Source organism: Marmota monax, unplaced genomic scaffold (genome assembly GCF_021218885.2).
Source record: "Marmota monax isolate L192 unplaced genomic scaffold, Marmota_monax_Labrador192_F-V1.1 WCK01_AAM20220418_F8-fsc00056, whole genome shotgun sequence".
Classification (NCBI taxonomy): Eukaryota; Metazoa; Chordata; class Mammalia; order Rodentia; family Sciuridae; genus Marmota; species Marmota monax.
This window is the reverse complement of record NW_026695212.1, coordinates 2,982,189-3,008,556: the sequence shown is the minus strand read 5'-3', so window position 1 is coordinate 3,008,556 and position 26,368 is coordinate 2,982,189. Positions and strand designations below refer to the sequence as shown.

General features: G+C 38.5%; 1 protein-coding gene and 1 long non-coding RNA gene across 2 annotated transcripts in view; one reads left to right on the top strand and one right to left on the bottom strand.

Annotated features, from left to right (window-relative positions):
* Hmga2 (high mobility group AT-hook 2) overlaps positions 1-26,368 on the bottom strand; it is a 120,432-nt gene that overhangs the window by 69,998 nt on the left and 24,066 nt on the right. The gene's annotated exons all lie outside the window — the stretch shown is intronic.
* LOC124083987 (uncharacterized) lies at positions 1,064-25,734 on the top strand. The gene is made up of 3 exons (XR_006848971.2): positions 1,064-1,886; positions 1,999-2,195; positions 25,273-25,734. It is a non-coding gene; the product is annotated as an uncharacterized LOC124083987 (long non-coding RNA).

Genomic DNA, 26,368 nt, shown 5'->3' with positions numbered 1-26,368 from the left:
AGAGTTGCTGTTACCATGATCTTTAGTGATTGACAACCAGTTAGCATCAGAAAGAGATGTAAAAGCACTTATGGAATAAATGTTGTTATAACTGTTGTTTTAAATTGAGTTCCTTATCTCTTCTATGTACCTCAAACCTAAAGAGACAAAAGTCACAAAGGAAATGTTTTCCCCAAAAGTATTATTATTTATCACCTCCTCCCTTCTTTCACCCCTAAAACAATCCTTCAGTCCTTTAAGAAGTGTTTTTCATCAGAACATAACTTTGAAGTTGGACTTTTCAAGCTCTGTGGGAAGGTTCAGATGCACATTCACAAAGGGGAAAAACAGATCCAGGAAGTCTGAACAGACCAGACAGATGCCATGGCTCACAAAACCTGCTTCCTCCTAATTCCAACTGGGCTCTTCCTGGAAGGGGGTGGGGAGAATCTAACACTGGATTAGACTTTTCAACATTAAAACAAAACAAAATCAAATAATCAATCTGATCCTAATTCAAATTTGCTCCTTGTGAAAAGCAGTCATTTAAAAAAAATTTCCGTAATTGTTCAGGTTATTTATGAACAATTCCCTATCTTTCCTGCATGACTTGGGTCTCAAGTTCTGTTTCAAATAAGACTAACCTACATTTAAGGAGGGCTAAGTAATCGGGCATTGTGCCAAGTGTTTCGTTTACACTTCTCATTTAATTCTCACAACAATTACTAGTAGCATTACTGGCACCCCCATTTTACAGATGGAATAACTGAGGCCTAATGGGTTAAATAACTTGTTCAGGTTACTCAATGGTTAGCAGCTGAGCTATTAAAATTAAACAGCAGTGAGCCTGGGCCCTGAGATAACCTCTTTTCTACTCCTGTTTGGGTCATTGCCCCATATGCCACATCCTCTCTGGGGTCTCAGTTTCTAGGCTTTGAGAAGATGCAACCACACTCCAAGTTGCTTTCTTGCCTGATGTCCCATGGCCTGCTGCTGCTGCTGCCGCCGCCGCCGCCGCCGCCGCCGCGGGCGGGCTGCTTTGTTTCCAAGGTCAGCTGCTCTGGCTGGGCCTCCTTGGGCTCTGCCCTGTTTTGTTTTTGCTGCTGGACGTACTACAGACGCAGCCCTGGCAGCAGCGCAGCCCAGAGCACAGTGGAGGCTTCCTCTTTCCCTCCTTTCCTGGCTGCTTCAGTATGAACAGAAAAAGGTGGGCAGGGGCCAACTGGCAGAAGTCACAGAAATAGCAGCGCATGATTCTCAGAGGAGCAGCCGAAAGGCCGGCAGGCAGGTCCAAGCCTCCTGCCCAGTTCTCATTGACGAAGGTTGCTTTTGGCAAACAGTCACCAGCGGTTTCCATGCTCGTTTCCCTCGGGACAGGGCAGACCACTCCGATGATAGACTACACCGAGGTAATGCTCCGTGGTCCCATGCCAGCAGCTGACCGCCCAGGGACAGGAGATGGAGACGTTCAACTGCAAATGCCACGTAGAACCTCCACGCCTTCTGCAGCACCGAACCTACTCGGGAGACCTACCAGGGACTCCTCAGACCACCTCTGAGCACGTGGGAACAGGGTGCAGTTCACGCAAGGGAATGTGTCAGTCATCGCCGCACATGCGCAGAAGGCCGGCTCTGGGATTAGTGGGCTTCCTTCAGCCGCGTGCTGCTGCTCATTAGCAACCGCTGGGAGGGAATCCGTGCGGGGCTGGTTTGCAGCGAGCAGCGGACAGCGCCGGTGACTCAAGCTCTCCTAGCGCGGTTTTCTCCGTTTCCTCCCCCTCGCCTTCCCTCTCTCCCTTGCCCGCCCTCTCTCCCTTGCCCGCCCTCTCTCCCTCTGGGTCTGGGGCAATGCTCCGGCCAGGGCAGTTCGACTCATAACTGGATCTCGCCACTACTTAGTAGCACACGTGAGGATTTGGTGGAGTGGTGTTTTGTTTTGTTTTGTTTCGCTACTATTAAGCAAGATTGCCTCATAATCCTTTAAATGTTTTTTAACCACGTCTTATTTACATATCCCAGGCAGCAAGCACGTGATTCACCCCAGGATGTCATGGAGGGATCTGAAAAATATATCTGATGCTGTTTCATTCAGGAGACACAAGCAACTGGGCCATCAAAGGACAACTGTCTCTTGGGCCAACAGGACACAGAACTCTCCCTCTGGAGACCCTCAGAGATGAGGAAGAGGAGGAGGAGGAAGAAGAAGAGCTGCTGAGGTAGGGGCGAGATGCAAGGTTCTTCTCCTTCTCCTTCTCCCCTTTCCCTGCCTGCACTCTGGAGGCAAAACTTTATGCCCACAGCAGCTTCTACCTGGCAGTGGCGTTCAGTTGTGTATCAACGCCCGGTACAGCCAAGATACACCTAGAATGTGGTGTCTTCCTGCAACTTCCATACCACCCAGAAAACAAGCTATGTTGGCCTTGACAGAAAGGAAAACTGAAGCATTTCCTTTTGAGTGGTTTTATGTGATCAGATCATGTCAGATACACATCAAGGGGTTTTTCCTATCTTTTACCCCATGATAGGGATAAATAGAATTTGATTATTTACATTTCTCAAAAAAAAAAAAAAAATCTAATGATCCATCAGAAGGTAAATCGGCCCTTCCTTACTGGTGATTTTTTTTTTTTTTTTTTTAACAACTATAAGCAATCTTGACTCCAAGACTCAGACTCCAGGTAACAAGGAGCTCCTCACTAAGGAGAAATCCTTCAACATTCACAATCATTTACTAGGAGACACCAGTGAGGTCTCCACTGTACAGTGACTGACTCTCAGACAAAACACCACAACCCAAACACCAACCTTATATTTCTTAAGCTTCCATACTACCTCTGAGTATGACATTACCAAGTCATTTATCTTCTCTAAATCTACATTTTATTATCTTTAATATGAAGGGATTGTATTATGGATCTAATTTCCCTTCTAGCTCTAACATGAAATATTTGTTGGATATAATAATCTATATTAACATTGTCAATGGCAGTTTCTATTTTAAGCTTTAAATACCAAGGGCAACATAATGCTTCATAGTACAAAAATATCTCATTGCCATATATCCTTTGAGAGAAATATTTCTGCAAAACTTTCCTTGCTCTCCTTGGGGGTTGGGTCATGCCACTATTAGACTCTCTAAGCCAGGAGACAGATGCCAGTGATACAGGATGGCAGGTAGGGATTTTATCGATTTGATTTGAACTGAAATGCTTTGAAAATGCCCAGGGTTTTTCCTTGGAAAATATTTTTGCCTCTAATATTATCTCCAGTGATGAAGAGTTAGTGTCAAAGGTTTGTGAATGGATTTCAGAATGTACAAGTGGCACCTCCCATCTTTAGCTGTCTACATTTTTTTAATAACCGCTTGCATATTTTTGGTCAACCACTGTAAAATAAACAGTCCTTCCCAAATGTTTTTGTTTTCTTTGACAGCACAGCAATAATTCACTTGGAATGCTGTAGAAAAGAATAGCACTTTAATGCAGTTGTAAGGCTGACTTTTTATAATTTCTATTCATCAAGTTGTTTTGAAGTTAAAAGAACATAAAACACTCTGGAGATGTGTTATACTTGTATCTGCACTTCCTATTCTAACAGACACACACACGCACACATACATAATAAACACACATATATATAAATGTGCATATGCATACTCTATATATAATCTCTTTAAAATAATATTCATCTAAGGCCTTTGCTGTTTTTATACTTTTGAACTTGAGAAATATAGTATCTTAGTTATGGTACAGTTTTGTGTTTATGGAAATGAAGGTATGCATTAACAATTATTCCTGCTTAAAAAAGTTTCTGAAAAACAAAAAATATCCTAGCACTCTTCCTGCTTACTTGATAAGTGCTCTTGATTATTTTTCTCTGGCTATGCCCATCCAAAAGAAAGTATAAAATATTTTTTAACAAACTTTATATATAGTTTATTTCAAATGTGATAAAATTTGGTCAGATGAGCTTTATTTTCTTTCCTTTGGGAGTAGAAATTATTGTCACAGGTGTATATAACAGAATAAAATAACTATGTGTCAAAAATGGAAGGATGGAAAATAACCTAAGCAACTGCACAGTCTGTGTGTGCCACTATGCAGGATATCTTTGTTGAGGACAACACTTGGAGTAAGAAACTGGAGTCTGGGTGGTGGTACATTTTCACCTTACCCATATACTCTCTGAGAAACATATTTCAAGCCTGGACAGCATGGCTTGTAACTTGTGATCTATAACTGGCATGAATAAGTCTTGTGTTGAGTTTAATTCCAGAAGCCAGAGTTTATCAGCTGAACCATCACACCTGAATTCCTTGCAAGTGATTAGCCCTAGATGCCTGGCCTGGCTTTGGGCTTCTCCAGCAGAGAGCAGTGAAACACTGTCAATAAACCTAATTCTAAAAACCAGAGTAGATTCCAAGCTAGGAAAAAGGCAAAGGCAGAACTGGCTGGCTCATTAGAGTGGCAACGAAATTGGGAAAGCTGGGTTTATAGAATATTAAAAAACGGATATGTGTTAAAAGTTTGATGCTACTGATATTAACAGCATTGCACATATTTAGATATTTAAATGTTAATAAAAACCTCACTTGATGTTAGGTAGATAACACAAAAGGTGTATAACCAGAAAGAAAGAAAGTATTCTTTCCAAAATCAGCTTCTTCCTTTAATCCTGCAATTCCTATAGGGTTGCATTTATTAGCTTTACTGTTGCATACTTATTAGGTCACTTTCATTTGCATTCTGTTATTGCAAAGTCACTCTTCAGTCTGGCCACCTACCCTGGCAGTTTTTCAGATATCTCTTGTTTATAGCACAATAAAGCCTAGGTAAATTGAGTACAAAAGGTTTATACATACCATTCTATAAGAAAGATCATTGCATAAAAGCATTTTAAGAAGTCTGAAAATAGTTTTCTCTGTGGCTCTAATTCAAAATGAAGTTCGTAGTGGGGATGTGTGAATGGTGCTTCCAGGTAAAGTGATTTATGGCATTACACATGAACTTGTTAACAGTATAACACAAAAGTGTGAACACTCATCAAACACCTTACCCTTGGCAGAGGTGCAAATAGGTTCTTCTTCCAATCAACAATAGCATGATGACAGAGGATATTAATGAATGGAATGTTTGTGCTTGGCTGCTCTTAAAGAAAACATGTATTTTCACAAAAGAAAGCACAAACATTTTCAGTTTCACAATGTGGTACATTTGATTTGACCTGTTAACTTTTCTTTTGAGGCAAAATATCAGAGAAGATATCTAAAAACACAGACTGATCATTCATTTGCTCTACTGAAGTGGGAGATAATACCCTATGTATACATCACACAAACTTTTGGCCAGTGGCTTGATGGGTTCTCATGCCCAACCTTTTTTTTTTTCCTGCCTTCAAAGCACTGGGCTCAAATGCCAGCTTCTGCGTGCAGGCTGCCAAAATACTAAGTGAAGCATGGGGCACTACACATTAAAGGGGAGAGGGCAGCATGGCAACATGCCCGAAAAACACGCTGTGCAGCAGAAAGAACTTCGAAGAGACCGGCTCACATCAAAAGTCACTGCGTTTTTTACTTTCTCCTGGTGATCAGTGTCATTTGACCCTTTATTGGAATCTCCTCTCAGCCATTCTATCTGCCACTTCTTTTTCACTCGTCCCAAAGCCCCCCTCCACAGCACCACCCCAGCAAAAAGAAACAGCTCCAAACCAGGAAACTGCTTCCAGAGGGCAAACACAGCTTCAGCCAACACATCCCAAAGGCAGGCTTCCAATGGTCCAGTGGCAGGCAGATGCAAAGACGGTATTGCTAGGGACCATGCAATGCTGTCCGGCTGCCTGAAGAGTCTACATTCCCCTCCCTTGGCGTTTCCCAAGCTCTCAGTGGGAAACCCCTTTTCTTTCTTTTTCCTTTTTATTTTCTTTCTTTTTCCTTTTTATTTTCTTTCTTTCTTCTTCTTTTTCTATTTTTTTTTTCCTTATCAGTTCAAACAAAAACAATGAATTCCTCAAGCCCACAAGAATGTGACAAGGTGTCAACAAAGCCAACCAGGAAGGTGATGTATGGCCCATGTAGTTCCCATAAATCACTTCACAACTAGGGCTACAAAGAATGAGCCCTGCAACCCAGAGCCCAAAGTGTGAGCTCTCTCCACCCTCAAACACCACCCCCTCCATCCTGTGCACATCCACCCTGCTCCTGCAGCCTCACAGTTGCTCACCTGTCACCAACCAGCTGGCCTGCTCAAGGGTTAGGATAAGTTTCCTTCTGTAGCAAACACTACACATATATGGTGGAGCACTGTAAAATTTAATGTGCTTGAGGGACATGTGTTGACGTGGCTTTCTTGAAGCTGTCCAGGAAGTTCTTTTCAAAACTTTAATTTCAAAGGTTTACAAATGACAAAATCATTTGTTTTTTAGGTAAAAATTCAATTTAGAGAGTTTTGACTTCAGTGGTGAGATGATTTTATGGTTTCAAAAATCAGAGGCCAGGAACTATTTTGCCTGTTTTATAATAACACAAAGAGAAATTGAAAATTGCCAATCTTGAATCCCTTTCTGGGTTTACAGGATTCAGTTTTCTTGAAATAAAAATTGAATATGTAGTTGTGTGCATGTTAAAGTAGGAGGGGGATGGCAGCATTTGAGATTGCCATATGCAAAGTAACTTACTAGCAAATACAAAATTATCAAATAAGATATTTTCTTTCAATGTTTTAATATGTTTGACTTATATCTTTACACCATAATTTGGGAGTGAGAACACAGTATAAGTTCCTAATGCAAAAATTTCTGAAAATATTTAAATACAAATGATTGACTATTTTAGAACAACTTAGAATCCATTCTGTGAAAACCCTGGTGAAAGTTCCTTAAATGAATTACAAGGCAGACCAGAACAGCTAAGTAAATAATTTGCAAACATTTATACTCATATGATAGGCTCACTTGTAGCTACTACATTCCTATAAGTTTAGGAGAAAAATAAAGACCTTCCAAAGAAATAGTTTTTTGAAAACTAAAGACAACAACACAAAGGGAAAAAAACTCACCAATTCCCATGATGATGAAGAACAGGGTCAGCCTAGTTGAATGTGATTCTATTTCTTCCCTTCAACTTCTTTTTTAAAATAAAAGATTCTAAAAATAGCCGGTGTAGCAGAGATGAGCTCATTCTCTACTAACATTGCTCATTCTCTGATGATAGTAAAAATACTTCAAAGAAAACAGTAAATAAAAGTAGAAAGAATATACACCAAATTGGTAGTTCAAACTCATAGAAGGTTAACTGATAGTTAATGTAAGCCTTAATATTTAAAATAAAAAATTGAATGCATGAAAAGCTGTACAAAGGATTCTTAGCGGCACTTACTGGTATTTGAAATAATAAATGAAGGTTTATTATAAATTTCAAGTTCTAGTGCATGTAAATAAATACCTTAGAATAATATCATGTACTCATTCAGGAGCACAACTATTCATTTAAATAAAATGATATCTGTTATTACTGCCAATAAGGCAACCAAAGCGTGTATGCATGGAGCTACTGTGAGTACATCATCTAGGATGAGATGGAGGAGTAGACACGGAATTTGGGACTATGGTGGAAGAATTACTTGTATTAATTATTAGGTGATTATATATATATATATATATATATATATATATATATATATATATATATAAAATTTTTGTTTGTTTTTACACATTTGTGATTTAAACAAAGCAAAGCCCATTATGGCTATGTTGTCAAGCTACTTGGGATTTCTTTCTTTCTTTTTTTAAAAATATTTTTAGTTGTAGATGGACACAATGCTTTATTTTGTTTATTTATTTTTATGTGGTGCTGGGGATCGAACCTAGAGCCTCACACATGCAAGGCAAGTGCTCTACCACTGAGCCACAACCCCAACCCGCTACATGGGATTTCTAAGAGTGTTAATTGGGGGATCTGTTTGGATAAAAGGACATGAGAACATAAAATAGAAACATGCAAAATATGTGAGATTCCAGTTTTCTTGCAATGATAAAAATTTGTAGAAACAGCTACATCTGTTTCAAAATATGACTCTATTGTCCTGAGATACAGTTCCAAACTAGAAGAGAAAGACAATGGAGCCAACCATTTAAATTCTTCTAATATTTTTAAGCATACTTGTGAAAATGTTAACCTTCGTTCAGAGACACAGAAAAAAGAGACAAGTTAGAATAATGATCCTCTATTTTTTTATATAAAAATGATGTTCTGCCAAGTCTTAAGGAGGTTCCAAGGGTAAATCTAGACAGCCTGGTGCACCCTGGTATCAGCCCAAAGACAAAGATAGAGATCACTTGTACTCCACTCAAGGAAAGTGGAAGGCACCAGGGTCACTCTGTGTGTCTCCTTCTGAAAAAGATCTAAAACAACTTCTACAAGGAACTACATCTTCAGACAGTTTCCTTCCTTCTGGAAACCCAGGCTTTGTTGTAGGAGAGCAGTTTGTTCCCATTGAAAGGAAGGCAATTAAAGTTTCCTGAGTTTTGCTTCATATCATTAAAGACTTTGATATACATTTTCACTCAATGCATCTCTTTAAGCTTGACAAAGCCTTCAACTTAGGAGTAGACATTACAAAGCTTTAAATTATACATAGGTTTATGTGCTCAGTGCTCATATTTTATATATTTTATTATTTAGATCATGAATTTTTAATTTTGGTTTTAAATTTGCAAAATAATAATCTTTATATTCATAGATAATAAATGAGACCTATGAAAGTTTAAGGGATAAGCTATTGTATTCACAATTAGTTGATATCAACAAACATAGCCCTTTTAAGATCCAACTTCAGGTTAATCCACAGTGAAGACAGGAGAATTCAAAAATTATTGCAAATTTGCCTGTTTCATTATCACTATATTTATTCACCAAATAATTATTAAATATCCAGTGAATGCAAAATGCTGCAGGAAGCTATAGAGATGTAAAAAATGAAATCTTACTTATGGTTTGCCATTAGTTGGTATTCATCAAATTGCTCTGTATGTTTCTTATCTTTTATGAGTATGATTTTTGAATCCTATAAAAGCAAGAACCATACATTAAACCCCATGGATGTCTTGACTGTTAATCATCTAACAAATGATTCTACCATTATCATTATTGTTGTACAACCATGGACAATACCACAAGCAAGACTTCAAAACAGATACCCAGTCTCTAATCTTTATTATTAAAATTTCGATGATAATTTTCTGAGGATGAATATAATAAAATGTAACTCACAGTAATGTGATCATGATTTTACATATATAATATATACATATTGCACATACATTCATATTTTATATGTCTAATAAGGTAGTAACCTTCTACCAACTTCTCTTAGTTATTATGTGGGGAATTAAACTTTATCACTAATGTACGTGATTCAGTAACAGTGACATCGGAAGTCTCTCCACTTCCCTTCTATTCTATTAAAATAAATACTAGCCTACAACACTAAAGGCACACCTGACTTCAAGAATAACTGAAACCATTTACACTTAAACTTGACTCAATTAAAAAAAAATACTGAGAAAAGGAAATAAAGTGTTTTCTGCAGATAGTTGCTCTATAAGGTTTTCACAGCTCCAGGCAAAAGAATCTGGAGGTCTCGTGGTACAGATGCAGACACATAGCTTGGACATATTTGTTCCTTGGATGCTTTTTTCTTTCTTTTTTTAAAGATAGATATTGTGCTTTTCACTGAAAATAGCAAGATGAATGATTCAGTCTCATGTATGAAAAATATGTAAATAAACAATTATTAGCGCACCGTAAAATGTATTCTATGCCACGTACTTGTGTACTCATGGTGGCAAAGAGGAGGAGGGAACTAATTTCTAGAGGGGAATATCATATTTGAACTGAACCTTGGGAGATGTGTTAAGATTTTTTTTCAGATGGAGAAAATGATAAAAAAAAAATGTCAATCAGAACAGCAGTGTGGGGGCAAAAAATGTAAGCTGCCGAAAACCTCATCTTTCTGTACCAAGAAGTAAAGGCTGCAACTAATGAATGGAAGGAGGCAAGATCAGAAACTAGACCTACTGCTATAATCAACATAAGCTTGGACTTTATCCCTTAAGGGGTGCATGGTAGCCACTGAACATTCTTGGCAGGGGAATGATAAGGTTTCTGTTTTGAAGATAACACTTACAGCAATATTGTAGGTGGGTGGGACAGAGGAGACTAGAGACAGCAGGGAAATTAGGAAGAGTGCAAAGTTGAAATGGGAGGAGGGTATGATAAGGGCCTGTGCAAAGAAAGAAGCAGTGAGAATGAAGGGAAAGAGAACTCAAAACATATGGTCCAAGGCATATGTAGGAGCAATAAATGACAGGTCTTTGTGAATGCTGAATATGGAGAAAGAAGAGAGTCAAGGATCACCAGGTGAATGATGGCACTATCAAGTAATCTAGGAACACAGTCATGGAGATGCAGGTAGTCACTGAAACTGATGTCATGGAGCTGACTCCATGAACCCATGGAATGAAGATGGGAGAGGGCCTCGGATAGAAGCCTGGAGATGAGCAACATGTAAAGGGCAGGCAGAGGGAGAAGAGCCCGTTGAATGCAAGGAGCGTTCAGGCAAGAGAAGAAACACAAGTTAAAAGTTTTTGTTCAGGAATCCAAGGAAAGAGTGTGAAATGGGAAGTGTGGCTAACATGGTAGGTATTTCAGAAAAGACAAGAGGATGAGGAGATTACTGGTAACCTAACTTAGAGTTCCTTCTGTGGAGGTACTGAGTGAGGCATGAAAGGGGTGGAAGCCAGATGACATTCAGCTCAGGAGGGGATGAAAGGCCTGAAGAGGGGAGATACGTTTTCCTTTGTATCCTCTTGCTTTCCTGCCATGTCACAAAGGTTTCAGTCTACAAAATCTGTACTTTGCTGTGCCCAAAGACCTGTAAACCCAAGAAAGCATATGCAATAGATAGGGTACTGTGGCATTAGCACACCACAGAGGAAAGTGACATCCATGTTCATAATCAAAGGCTTTCCTGGGCCATCCACAGGAAAACTAACTGGATGAGGAATGGGTAGAAATCACACTGGAAGAGATTTTATAAAGACCCTAAACAGCTCATTTGGCATTGTTCTGAGGAGCTGACCTCCCGAGTGTGAACTAAAAATGGAGTGTGCCTAGGAAAGGAATGTAGCTCTCTAACCAAAAGGGAAAAACCACACTTTCAGAATCCCCTTCAGAAAGGGATATGGTGATGGATAAAACACATTCTACCTCATTATTTTTTAGCTTTGAGAGTCTATATGTGGAACATTCAAAATTATCAAGAGAAGGGGAAAAAATAATACCTGGAAGCAAGCTAAAAGTTTTTTTTGACTCTATTAATGAACTTAAATTCATTTTCCATTCACATACCAGAAGGAAGAAACCCATATAAACAGATTAAGAGGCCAGAAAGACACACCAGGGTTGGCATACGTTTTCTGCTAAGAGTCAGATGGTAAATATTTCAGGGTTTGTTAGTTGGATGGTTTCTAGCAGGTACTTGACTTTGGTGGGTAAGAGCTTATGATAGAAGGTGGTTTACTATGGTTCCCAAGGAACAAGCCTTGGACTTCTCCCTAGACACCACAGCAAATAGCAATAGGGGACTGTGAACTATGACAACCAAATTAGTCTTGGGAATCCATTAATCTACCAGGTGGAACTTTAGTAAGTATGATAATTCCCATCTTCTGAAATAATTGCCTTTCTGTTTCACTTCCATTTTCTAGTCATTGCTGACATCTTTCTGAGTTGCTCTGAGATCCACCATCTTCCTTCTCTAATTTTGTTTTGATTTAGGAATGTACATAATGATGGTGATGGTGCTATCCTATTTCAAATGCTATTTACTTGAACTTATTTGTCCCAGAAGACCATACACACACACATACACACACACACAAAATAATAATCAAAACATACTTGGTATTGAGTTGAACAGTCAGAGCCTTAGGAAATAGCTCCTCGTTTCATTCTCACTGATCTTTCCATAGATTATTTTTTAAAAAATACAAGTTTTGCCCTCATTGATGAAAGAAATGTAATAGTTTAGCAATGCCAACCTCTTGAAGTGCATGGTAACAAAAATTTAATGGCAATCCACTAGACTCACTTATATGCTTGGAAGCTTGGAGCAGCATTAGAAATTAGAATATGACATTGTTGCTATTTTGGCACAAATTCTTAATTTACTTTTTAGTCTCAAAATGCCATGATTCCATTATTCTATCAAGTACAGTCCAAAAACCCCACTAATCACCTACCTGACAACTTGCTAAAATTGACTCTAGCATTTCCATAGATTCTAGTGAGGATTTAGGTAAGAATTTGTAGTAACAGGCAAGACCGACACTCCCTGAACTTTTCACCCCTTTCATGATTTCATAACCATCCTTTAAGATGTACTGAACTGTACAAGAACCATGGAGCAAATAGCAATTACTTATATAGTAACCTATAAAAAGAAACTCTTGCTTTAGCTTTTCTCCATCTTCAAGATGAAGGGTGCTTTGGGCCCAACTGAGATGACTCACTGCCTCAGTTCTCCCTTTCCTGTTTCATGTTCAGACATCATCAAGGCTGGAGAGTAATCCGACTCCTCCCTGAATGTAATGGGCCGCTGCCAGGATGATACTCAGTTTTCATTCTCTGTGTGCTCTGTAAAACCACCTACCGCTCAGAGAAGCTCTTTGACATGTTCTGAACTCCAAAGAACAAATGAAAACGGCATTTTGGTGGGGAGAAATGAAGCCGGAACAAAGAGGTCAGAAACTTGATACTATAAGAGCGGCACGTCTCCACATGGCAAGTGAAAAACACTTCAGACTCAAAGAACCTAGCAATGTAACCACTAGTGTTCTCCTGAGACCTGACTGTCACAGGAGACCCTTACATTTCCAGTGGCATTTAACAGATTCTTGCCTTTTAAGTGAGGCCATCTACAGAAGGTTACTCCTTCTCAGATGCAGAGATTCTATTGTGAGCCATGTTGGAAGAAGAAAGAACTCCAAAAGGAAGTGAAGATCAGAAGACAAAAGGGACGGATCTATAAGGTGTTTGTGACATGAAGCTTCCATTTTTGTGCGTGGCTGGTGGTCGAGTGGAAGATCAAAACTTCAGTCAATTTAGCAACATGGTGCCCAAGTCCAGCCATTCAAGTTGCTGAACAACACGGTGAAGGAGAGTCCAACAAGCAACAAGGGGATTCTAGGAATGTATAAGAAAGAGAAGGCAGGTCCTGGCCTTCAAGGTGCTTCCAGTCTTGTTGAGGTGACAAGCTTCATGTACATGAATTTATACACTTGCTCACTTCCTTGAAAACCCCACCCAAAATTATTCTTCTGCGGGCAGCTTTAGAGTACTGACTAATAGCTCATGCCTCAACTCTATGTCCCCACAAGACTCATATCCTCCGCTTTTACTCAATTTGAATTTGGCAGAAGCGTTCTTTAGTTGATTCATGTGAGCTCAGTCCAACTGATTTGTCAGTATCATGAGGATACGGTTTCCGTCTTCTTCCTTCCTGTTCTTTTCAGTCATTAGTTCTGTAGCTTAAACATAATAAACACTCACTAAGGGAAGACTGGCCAGCCAATTCTGATGACTCCCGCTCAGATACCACTCCAAGTGTGCTGGTTCCTGGCTCTCCCCCTCACAAATTAAGTACCTAGAAGTTTCCCATCCTGAGAAAGTCTCCAGATTTTTCTGTGGCCTTTGTATCCAACAGCAAAGATATTCTCAGTGAGCAAAAAGTTAAAAAAGAATTCAGTGTCCCAGTGGGCTTGACTTCTGCTCATCACAAAGACAGGACAAGTGGCTATTTCTACTCAGTTTGTGCTATTAGCTACATTCAGAAATTCCAATTAATTGAGAATGATAGGCTTGAATTTGTAGTTTTTTTTTTTTTTTGTCATTATGTGGGCTACTAAGGTTACTCAGCTAAGTCCCATGCACCCCTTTTCACTTCTTTTCTCACAGACTCTTTTCTCTTCTGCTGTGTTTAGAAACCAGAAAACCAGGACTGATTTCTCCTAACCCCATCCTCTCTCTCACTCTTTCATCCTCACAAGAAAAACAACAGCAGCAAAAACAATTTGGCTCAGATGCATTGAGAGCACACAATGGCAAGCAATGTTGATATGTGTCAGTTATATCTGAGCTAAGTGCCAGTGAGGTTTTTTTTTTTTCTTTTTCCTTAAGTTAGCACTGCTAAAAGGAAGAACGGTTTTCATTAATAGTGGTTTTGATTGCGTTCTTAAATTTGTGATGAAGGATGTGAGGTAGGCAAAGCAGGGAGAGGTGATGTTATTTCACTGTGAAGAACAGTCTCACAGATATCAGAAAAAGAACAGCTAGAATGAATCATTTCTCCTTCTACCTGTTTAGGAGAACAGCAGCTTATCTTTAGGTGTTCTATCTAATCACATTTCATAACCCAAAGGTGAATGCTCAGATCCTAACTCTTTTTTTTACCATCTGCTGCTAATGTTACCCTTCTGTACGGCTGGCTCTTTCTTATCATTTGGAGTTCTAAATTCACACATGTTCTTCTCTGTGGAGCACACCCAAACTATCCTATCTAAAGTAGTCTCTCCCAGGGGCTGGAAGTGTAGCTGAGTGGCAGAACAATTACCTAGGATGCACATGGCCCTGGGTTTGAACCTCATCACTGTAATAAATAAATAAAGAAAAGTAAAGCAGCCTCCTCCTGTCCAACATTCTCCATTGCGTTAAATTGATTTGCTTTTCTTAGCTCTTATGATTGCTTGAAGTGATCAGCTTTATTTAAGAACTATGCCATTACCTATAATTCCTCTCTGGAATATAAGAGCCATGAGAGTGAGGCAGTGCTTCTTTGGTATCTAGCACAGGGCCTACCATTAGCAGGCAGGACTGAGTGAATGGCTGTCTCCCTAGGGCCATTCTCAATTCCTTTTTTTCCCCCCCTCTCTCTCCTATATTTGTGAATTGCTTTTTTCTCTAACATAGAGGTCCACCTTCCTGGAATACAAAGTTGCTACAATGATATATTTGTCGTGATTACTCGAGTTCACAAATTTTTGATCCACCATCATTTTAGTCAGTCACCATAGCCTCTATGTTAGCAAAAAAGAGATGGGAACACAGATGAGTAAATACCTTCCCACCATGACACTGGAGAAACAGGAAGATGTCATTCTAGAGCATTCCACATTGAATTCCAGTTTAAATTAGAAAACTTCAGAAAGCCAGAAGATGGACTTAGGCTTAAATTTAATATAATAATTATTTTTAAACAATAGTTTTAGTATTTTCAGCATATATGTGTGCATTATTACCTGTTTATGTATAATATAAAACGTGTGCCCTCATAAAATCAAACAAAAATACACTAACGTGCAAAAGGGCTAATAAGAATAAAATGGATCAAAATATTTCTAATCACAGTTAAGCAAGATAAGAGATATAGGCCAGGGACAATTTTCTCTTGCAGTTCAATGACCACTATACACACAATCCAAAGGGAAACCTACTATGCTTGTGAAACGGAAACAATAGAAAATCATTTGTAGTGTGTTCCTAGGAAAAAGAGGATTGGGTATAGTAACATTACAACATTAATGTCAATGTCATGAATTCAGACCATTTTTCTACTGTTAAATATTTTGCCGTCTTAAAACAAAAATCATGAACATTCAGAGCAAAGCTGGTATTTGCTTCCAAATGCAAGGTGACCATGCACTACCTACAAAGCAGCACGTAAAGGAGTTTGTTACATAGTAGAAGACTTTGAGGAGGCACAAGAAAGTGCTATTATTTTCCTAATAATCATGATTCTGTTTCTGGCTATGTAATTTTGTCTGTATAACACTCCTCAATTAAATTGAGAGTCAGGTCAGAAATTGTCCTCTTGGCTGCTATGTGGCATCTTCAAATCTCTGAAAACCCCCTCCATAGGTTTGCTTTTACTGAAAAGCACTCATCCTCTCTCTCGGGTGTTACAGGAATTAGGAATCCTGGAGCCCACAGAGTCTAAGCATGGCTCACTGGCTGGAAGCTAATAAGCACAATGGAAATGGGCCCTACTCGGTCACCATGGATACCTCAGATATAAAGGATTCCTATTCATGGTACTCATCAGCAACTACTAACATAAAATCCCTTGTGCTGCTTGGACCTAAATATGGTCATAAATGTTTACTGCACATATATAATATTCATGGAACTGTTCTGAGACTACAGAGCTACAGTGTGGAAACAATGTGTTTCTTTCCTTCATGTTATTTGCATATCCTGTTTTCCATCTGGAGAAGTTAAGGTTTTGTTTTGTAATTAGCTTTGCAGAATCAAGAAATTTTTTTGTTGGATTGCTAAAACTGCTTAGCCAAAATCAAGCATCAGGGCAGTTTTTGTGCCAAGCCAGCTCACCTAAAAATTTTGCACCTTACAAAAGATTGGAAAGCCTCATGTTGTCTGCACGGGTATAAAGTCACAACTACTGCAGTCTGAATACAAAATTCTTCTGTCCGTGAAACTGACAGGGAACACAGCCTAATATTCCCACCCCTTACAGTTCTATTCACCTGAAAACCTTTCAGGTCATTTCTTGTGAATGAATCCCAAATTACCACTAGTTTTTCATCAATGATCCATGCAAAGGATATTTGCCATGATTTTTAAAACTCTTTTAAATCTAACAATCCTTGAAGTCAAGGCAGTGGGTTTAAACACACCAGGGACATTTCACTCTTCTTTACAGATGCCCATGGCATGCTGTAGAAAGGTACAGCCAACTACTGGGACCAGGACTTGTTCTTGTGCCCTCTTTTGACTGAAGAGTTTTAGCAAACCAACAGAAATGCACCATCCTGTAACATTAATTGCATAAAAAAACTTTATCTTTTTCAGATGAAAAATGGGATGTCACTAGATATGACTTAACAACCCAGTCCAAAAGGGTGCTCCCTAGTTTCTTTCCCCTGCCCTCCTTGATTGCTGAGAGCATCCTCAGAATTTAGGGTTCTCTACTGTCTTTGGTGCACCTCAATGGTGAGCTTGGTCCAATGAGCTAATAGAGAAATAAGAACCATGCCAACTTATCATGAGCTAAGCATGTTTGAGAAGGGGGAAGGAAACCCTACTTGAGTTCTTGGGACAATGAAATAGCTGAAGAAAGATTTGGTAATGGCTGCTGGTCCACACAGCATCATTAGCAGCTGACAAGCTATTCTATCTCCTTGCTGTGCAAATGGCCGCCATATTCCCTTTCTTTTCCACTTCTACATTACTTCTTGGTTTTGACATTCTCCTAGGATGCTTATCCACAGCCATACTTTGGCCATATCCCATATATTTACCTTCAGTTCCGCTCCCTCTCCTAAACTTCACACAAATGTAACTTAAGTACATGAGTATTTCAACTCTATCTGGATCTCTACATCCATTCTTCTTGCTGAGTTTTTCACTTGGTTGGGTACATGGCCATCCACCAAGTGACCCATGCTTCTAGTCCCATGTAATCCTTGATACTTAACATTTCTTTAATTTTTGGAATATAGGAGCTTTCTTACAACTGGCTTGCATTGTGTTCACCTATGCAGATTAATTGTTCTCAAGTAGTATTTTAAATGTACTTTCAGAAATATTTAGTTTTTCCTTAATTTCTATGTAATATAAAAATGTAAAACTACCGAAAATATTTAATGCTATTGGAAGTACCAGAGTGGAGTCTGAGAAAGATACACATATCCACAGTTGGTTTTTGTTTGTTTGTTTGTTTTGTTTTGTTTTTTGTCAACACCCTTTAAAATATGAAGTCACACTGTGGAATGAAGAATGATGCAGAAATAGATTTCTTTCAAAACCTGGCATATTAAATTTTAAAGTAGAGGCTTTTCAGAAAATAGTTACAATATATCGTGACTCAATTTACTCTTAAGATTTTGTTTACCTTGTACAAGAACTCAAATGACATGTACATAGTATCTAAGTTTTTACCAATTTAGAAGAATCTAAGATAAATAAAAAAGAGATTAAATTATCAAAAGCAGTATTTTGAAAAAGAAAACTAATTATTTTCTGTATCCAGTCTTCCATAGTGACCACACACATAGGACAAGGACTGAAAAAACAAATACATCCACATACAAGATTTGCCCCCTGAAACTCTTGTGTCCATCCCCATAAGCAAATACTTTTTTTTTCTTTAAATGACCATTTTTAACTTAATCTATTCTTGACACATTGATTTTTAATGACTTAAAGGAAAATCCCGCCAAGTAGACATACCTCTTTCCAATTTTGTACAAGAGCCTGCCACCAGGGTGTCAAATACTAGGTTTCACTGTTTCCTCTTAGATAATGACCCTGAACCAAACCTAGCAAAATGGCCTACATTTTGTATCTTTGAAGGTATTTTTCCAGCATCTGCTTCTAGGTCTATGTTCTATTTTGTAACCTTGTTGAATGCGGTAGCAGTGCTAATGTCATTTATATTTATTTCTCCAAGTATTGGATCCAAGAGATTAGCAGCAGCAGTAATTCCTCAGGGTACAGCAATTAGTGACATAATACTGTAGAAATACTTCCTTTATAAATTCCAATGACATAGCTTTAAGAAATCATTTTGGGGGAATGACCCAAGTAGAGCCTAGCCACATATGCTTTTTTACTCCATTCAACAAATGTACATTAAGCAACTTCTGTATACCATTGTCCTTGATTTGGAAGAAAATGCAAAACTCTTTCCAAGGAGTTTACAAAACTGGTAAGCAAAGATAACACATGTTTGAAAATGATCAATACAAGAGAAAATGAGTAATGTTATGAATGAGACATTGATATCATGTGTTCCCACTCCAGGAGTGAGATGGTCCACCTCTGAACAGGGCAGTCAGGAGCTAATTTATAAACAGTGGATTAAACGGGGCTTGGAGGTTAAAGGATATTTGAAGCAGTAGAGAGTGGAACTGAAGGTCAGAAAGTGCCCTATTCCTGGAAAATAAAGTTCATTCACTTGCCTGTGTGTATGGAAGGAACATGACATCCAATGGCCAAATATTTCTAATTATATGACCTGAAAAATATATAAATGATTCAGTCGAAAATGAGGAGCCTATGGACAGTGCCAGGGCAGGAGAACAATAGGCTAGTGTAAAGATGTGAAACAATACTCTAGAATTGGCCTAAGAACACAAATGTAACAAGATCAGGGGAGGGTCAAGGTGTGCACATGAACAAGGGTGGCTGAACACACCATTCACCCACCTAAGACACTTTGGGGAGTGAAAGGAGTTCTATTGGGAGTTACACTACATGGAGGCCATAAGCCAATCCAGTGGAGGAAGGAAAGGAGTGGGATAGGAACCTGAGGGCCCATCAGGACAAGCTGTCTTAGCTTGATGCCTATTCCTTTTACTGAAAACCCATGACCTCTAATTTTTTAACTTCCCCACCAAGTTCTGGTCCATGGATGATATGTGATACATGAGACATTACTGACAGTAGATTAAAAATGATCCCTGGGCATTATGCCTGATGGCACATTTCTTCATGAGATCAAGGGTGGCAGGACTCCAGGATTGTCAAGATTTTCCCTTCCATGACTTTTAAGAATGTTTCTTGAAAGCTTTGTAATAATGTAGAAAGATAACAATGCAACAATTGATCAAGATCAGAAGTAGAAACACAATAAGGGCTAGGTTTAAAAAAAAATCAGAAAGGAACATCATGGGCAACATTTTGACTCTTTGGCTTGGACTCTGTTTAGATTTGTCTTAAAGGATTCCCCAATACTGCAATATTTAATGTGCTTTTTAAAACCCTGGGATATTGAATAAGTGGGCTGCATATTGCTCTCTCCTGGGTTCAATGTGTAAAGATATAAATATAAGGATGCCTATTAAATGTGAGAGAAAAATCAAAGGAGCACAAAATCATTACAGTTTTTTTTTTCTTTCATTTCCTGAAGCAATTTATTCTAACAGAAAAGTTGTTATCACAAATATGGAAAGTCAAGTCTTATTCCTTTCAGACTATACATGAAGCCTAACTATTGTTTGCAGACAGTAACAGAAACTGGTGCTTTCAAATATGTCATTGAGTCTAATACTTTTAAGCCTAAAATAATGTAGGAATTACTGAATCAAATTTTCTTCCTCCTTCTTTTCTTTTCTTTTTCTTTTTCTTTTTTTTTTTTTGTAAGTGGGAAAGAAAGGTGGAGAATCATAAAATCAATCACAAAACATATGGAATACTGAGGGATGATTCAAACAACCTGACTTACTCTTGTATGTATACAGATTCATTTTCTCGAATTAGTACATACCATTGGAAACTGCATCAACCCATAAAATAACTCATACGCCTATTATGTTTTTCCATTTTAAGCTTATAATAGCAATAACGACCTCAGCAAAAGACATTTCCTTGGAATTAATGGCTGGCTGGGAGGCAGAGCCAAGGGCCACTGGTTCCTCCCAGCTGGTCATTAATCCTCAGGAAATGCCTGCACCTCCATCATTATTGCTAAAGCACCATTATAGAAAATTCTCACAGTTCCAATATATGGAAATTCGAGGCTATTTTGCAAGCCCTTGGTATTCGTGTGAGTTAATAGGCCACCACTGAGCACAGAGGACGTAATTATCAAAATGACAGAAGGGAAAATATTGTTCTCCTAGGTCTGTAAGATTATAGGAAATGGGGACTAGTCTTATGGGAAGAGGTATATTTGAAGCTACAAGACATTAATTTAAAGGGAAATTTGAAATCACATATATAATAAAAAGACATGGCAATCCATTCCCATTACATAGTTTCAAAACTATTCCTAAAAAGGTACAAATTAAGATTACATGTACATTTCCTCCAACATTGATCAAATAATATTAGAGAGAATGAGGTCAGTAAAATTTTTCATGAATGCAAATGATTATATTCCACCAGTGAAGTTTGAGGGAATGTGTACAGTTGTGAATAGATTTCTTTATTTTTAACTTTTATTTAAAATTTTCATACACACTGCTAAATATTACATGCAAATAAATATCAGTTTATTCGAGACTTTATGACTGCAGAAACAAACAGAAAAGCTTAAAGTTGTCTCATTTTTTGTCTTAGCTAGAGGTTTAGCAGATCAAACAAGCATCTAGGAAAAGGAAAGATCAAATGATTAATATAGTGCTGGTGTTCTGCAACATAGTTTTTAGTTCTCTAAAAAAATTTTATTGGTTTCCAGGCAACACTGAAAATGAAAATGAGGTGTTTTCAGGTCTACTCATTCCCCTATAAATAAACTGGCCCCAACAAATGGGTTCAAAGGGAGGAATTAATCCAGAAATCATACATGAAACAGTCTATAAATCTTTTCAATGTGTTATCATAACAAACTACAAATGTTGGATATGATGCTTTATACTTAATGAAATTCACTGCAGTTTCTCTTTAGGTGTTACAAACACCTGCCTGTTTCTGGAGTTTGAAGTTAAGAAGATGTTATGGGTTGAACCATGTCCCTAAGAAGAGATGTTAAAGTCTTAACCCACCTTGTATCCATGGATGTGACAATATTTAGAAACAGGGTCTTTGTAAATGTAATCAAGTTAAGTCATTAAGGTGGACCTTAATCAAATATGGCTGACTTAGAAGACAAGAGAAGCTCAGACACACAGGAAAATACCATGTGACAGGGTCAGAAATAAGAGTGATGCACCTAAAAGCCAAAAGAACATTAAGGATGCCCAGCAACACCAAAAGCTATGGAAAAGGCACTGAATAGATTCTTGCCTACAGCCTTCAGGGAGAGCATGGCCCTGCCAACACCTGGTTTCAGATTTCCAGTTTCCAGAAATGTGAGAGACTAAATTTCTGTTGTGTTAAGACACCCAAGCTTGCGGTACTTTGTCACAACAGCCCTAATTTAAAAAAATGTGTATACACACTCACACACACACACACACACAAAGGGCTTGAGATCCTAGGTTCAACCCCAACCATCTCAAAACACACACACACACACACACACACACCGCCTAATACAGGATCTAACAGAAGATCGAACTGTGGTCAACATTGCAAATGGAAAACCAAGAAAGGACAGGTAAGGCAAGAGGAAGCTGGTCATTAAAGGGAAAAGCAGTGGACTAGGAGTCAGGAAACCTGGTTCTTGTCAGGGCTAATGAGGTTGTGTGACCTTAAGCTGGATATTTAATTGCTCTCAGCTTTGATTTTGTCACCTGTAGAACAGGAGAGAATTCTGCTATAGCAGTTTTAGACCAAGTCTAGGATTACAGTTGGGAAAATCAGAAAATCAAGCAACAAACAGACAGACATTTTAGTACTTTTGAAATTCACTGTGTGGCATAGCTTGGACCTCAGTGACAGACAGCAAGACAAAGGAGCACAATTGCAGTCTTCTCTTTGCCACTAGCCATGCCTATACTGGCAGTGTGGCCCCATTTGTATGGATTAGGTAAGATCCAAAGAAGTTTACTATGGAAATAACAGCAGCCTGCCCTGATAATTTTCCTTTCAAATATAGTTCTTTCTACACTTCCAGGATTCTCAAAAATAGTTCCAGCTGATTTAAAAGTAAGCTTGCATTTAAATAAAATGATACTTACTACCAAAATTACAGAATGTTACTTGCAATTAACAGATTTTTAAGGCATCAATATGAAAGACTGGAAAATTAGCTCTTTATATGCCACCATCTTAGAGGATTCAAGATCCAACAGGGAACTGGATCCAAATGTACTAAATGTGTGTTCTCTTAAAAGTAATTACATTTAGGGTGTTTCCCCCCCGCCATTGGTCGTTACGATCAAATCTTATCATCTTTTTCTTCTGCTTTCTTGTTATCTAATCAAACACTTGCATTTCAGGAGTGACTAGTGGACTGCAACAGACCTGTGCATTCTCAAATTTTAATGTTCATAATTTAAACGATGTGTAAATCTAGCTTTTCTCATGCTGGAGTACAGGACTGAAAGACCTAGCCAGATAGACAGCCGTCTCTCTGTTCAAGGTCCACATCTCAGCATGGCTTTGCTGTGTGTGTGTGTGTGTGTGTGTGTGTGTGTGTACACGCATGTGTGTGTGAAACACAGTTGCAATTTCTTTAAGTTAGGGAACTTAATTCTGTAGTTGTGTTATCAAGTGTGTATTCCTAAAGGTGTCAAGGTGACAGGGTTGTACCATAGCTCATCCTGGACACTGAGCCAGATGTACAATGAAAATCTGTCCTTGTAGACATTTTAAAATCTCTGTGAAACAAAAGTTTCTGAAGGAGAATAAAGATTATATATTTACAAGTTCAGGACCTTGGAGAATATATCCCAAAGGATGAACAGGTACTCAAATAGGCATGTTGTATGTGGCCTCAGGAAAAGCAGGTGTGTTGCAGTCCTAGGCCAACTCTTCACTTCCTGGCCTCTGAAATTGGCAGAACTTTTAATGCAGTAGAAAAGCACAAGTTACTCCAGGCAAGTAATTAGCTGTGTGCCAAGCCCACCTATGATTCTGCCTGGGCCAGCCAGACCTTTATAATGAGGGAATGGGAAAGAGTAACTGCACAGCCACAGACAGGAGCCATGGGCCAGAATTCCACTCCCCACATTCCAACAGCTAGGCCAAGTTCTTATATGTTTAGAGGAGAACACACATCTCAGTGTCTGTCGTCATGAGACATGAAAAACTCTCAGGCAATCAAGAGTCTTAAAAGATAGTGGTGGAGACCTAAACCCACACATGTGATAAAGTTGTCTATAACTTGATACATGCACAAATACACAAATGAGCTCATGTAAAACTTTTTTAGTGGCAATATCATAGTTGGGATATTGCACTACAATTTTACAAAATGTGGGTTAGAGTATTGCTCAGTGGTAGAGCCTGCATGCATATGAGGCACTTGGTTCTATCCCCAACACTCTTTTTTTTTAAGCCACCATTGTGGGGAGCTGGACAAAGTGTATAAAGCATTTCTCTGGGTAGTTTCTTACAACTGCATGTGAATCTACAATTATCTCAAAAAGAAAGATGAGGATAAATTTTCTGGAATTTGGGGTAAAGAAAAAAAGAAGAAATAAAGGGTGTCTAATTTTTCTACCAGAGAAAGGGCAAGAAAGAAACATTTTATTTTTAAAAATATAAATGTACTAGGCTACCAGAAGTTTCCTTTCTAATATGATTTTTTTTTTTATCTAGGAATTTGGAGAAAATGTGGAAGACCTTCCTTCTGACCTTTCTGTGGGGTTGGGGAGAAGGGAAGTCAATAAAATACAGTGTAGGTGAAATACAGATTGTTTCAAAATTTGTACCGCCATCAGCTATTTTTCCTAACAAATATTTTCAAATGTCTCAATATTACACATAGTTTAGAAATGTTGCAGTAAGTTAAAACTCATTAATCCTGGAAGAGATCTTATTATGATTCATGAGCACAGGAAGCCTAGCTGTAAACCCAGTACAATCATCTTTCCTAGATTAACGAACGGGAACTGGGTCCTCACACAGCATCAGCTTTCACCATGGATTTTAGGTGGGGAACCTAATGCTTTGGTGGCATTCTCAAATTTGGCCATTCCTGTTCCCAGAGAGGGACAGGAAAAGCAACTAAATTTATTGAGCGCTCACTATGTGCCAAGCACTGTGCATTGAGCTGCCTAGACCAGGAAGGGTGGAACCCATGTGTGGTGAGGATGCAGGCTCATGCCCCAGACATGACATCACACTGCCACTCTGCCCACTCAGAATCACTGATTCAGGGAGGCCAAAAACGATTAAGTGATTCAATGGCTAAGGTCACAGGCATCCATGGAGGAAAGGGCCTCAGGAAAGTAGCATCTCTGACTCCCTATGGAACATGTAGAATAATCATCAGGGGTATTTAATCAAATTCCACTCTAGACTATACAGACGTATGTACTTTTGGTCCCATAACTGAACATGAAATAAAACTCAATGGAGGCAACAAAACCAAAAGATTAATAATACTACAAATATGGGGGAAAGGTTTTTGCTTCTACATATGCTAACTGTATGTATAATAGATTAAAAAATATAAAGCCAATAGCATGTATAAATATTCCCGAAGCATTATTATATCCACTCTACTTTCTTTTCTTCCCCATTTTAGTGGTCTTACTCCTCATAGTTCAGCTCTTATATCTGGGGCACTCAAATTTCCTACTCTGCCATTTTCTCCAATGTCTCATTTTCCACTTCCCCACACTTCACTCCTCCAGTCTAACCTTCCCACTTCGATTGTATCTCTGCAGGCATGGCCATTGTCCTCTCTGGACCACCAAGAGTAAATGGACTGAGAACCATACAAGGAGAGATGTAAGCTCAATGTGTAAAGACCCTGTCACAGTGAGGATGAGTAAGTTCACACACCACTAAGTGGTACTCATGAAGTCTCCTTTCTAGGTGACTTTTTTTTTTTATGCACATAAGGATATTTTTCTCCCAAAGACAATTTCAAGACTGCAAGGAAATTAATCTAAGCATGTTCTCCGACTTAAAAGTCTCTGACTCAAAAATAATAAAATCACAAAATAACACACCTAGAATTTCACACAATTTGAAAATCTTGGTGTTTGCCTCATTATACAAATTCCTGGTGTCTCTAACAGGGGTCTAGGTCATTTATTGTAACACACTTAAAGACGAGCAAATAGAAATTCTGAATCTATACCACAATATAATAGTGTCAGTCAGAAAAGTCCTTTCGTTTTTTTGGTGGTGGGGTAGTACTATTCCTGCTCACGTTAGTATCTCCAATACTTTTCTTCTTCTTTTCTTTCCTTTCTTCTTCTTTTTTTTTTTTTTTAGAAAAGTCCTTTTTTCAGCAAAAATGTACTCTGTCACAAGAGAATTCTTCATACTATGATTGTATATGGCTAAATCCTCTCAGAACTTTGTGCACCGAGTATCCTATTAATCCATTAATATACATTAACTCACTTGCTTTATCATAGTTAGCAGGAAACAGTGTGGTACAAGTGATACAGCATGAAATAGTTCTCCGTGAACACTAAGGAACCCTGAGAAGTTTTGACAATTCAAGGAAGATACCAGTTATAACATTTTGTGCCCATACATTTTTTTTAATATTTATTTTTTAGTTTTAGGTGGACATACTATCTTTTATTTTTATGTGATGCTGAGAATCGAACCCAGTGCGTCACGCATGCTAGGCTAGCACGCTACCACTTGAGCCACATCCCCAGCCCTGTGCCCATGAAGTGATCTCAATGAACCTCCACTAAAATCAGTGATTTAGTAGCCAAGCAAATTATATATTAGACAAAGTAACTATTTCTTGTTTATAAGGTTAGGGATTTTAAATGGTTTTATGTAGCTCACCAATTG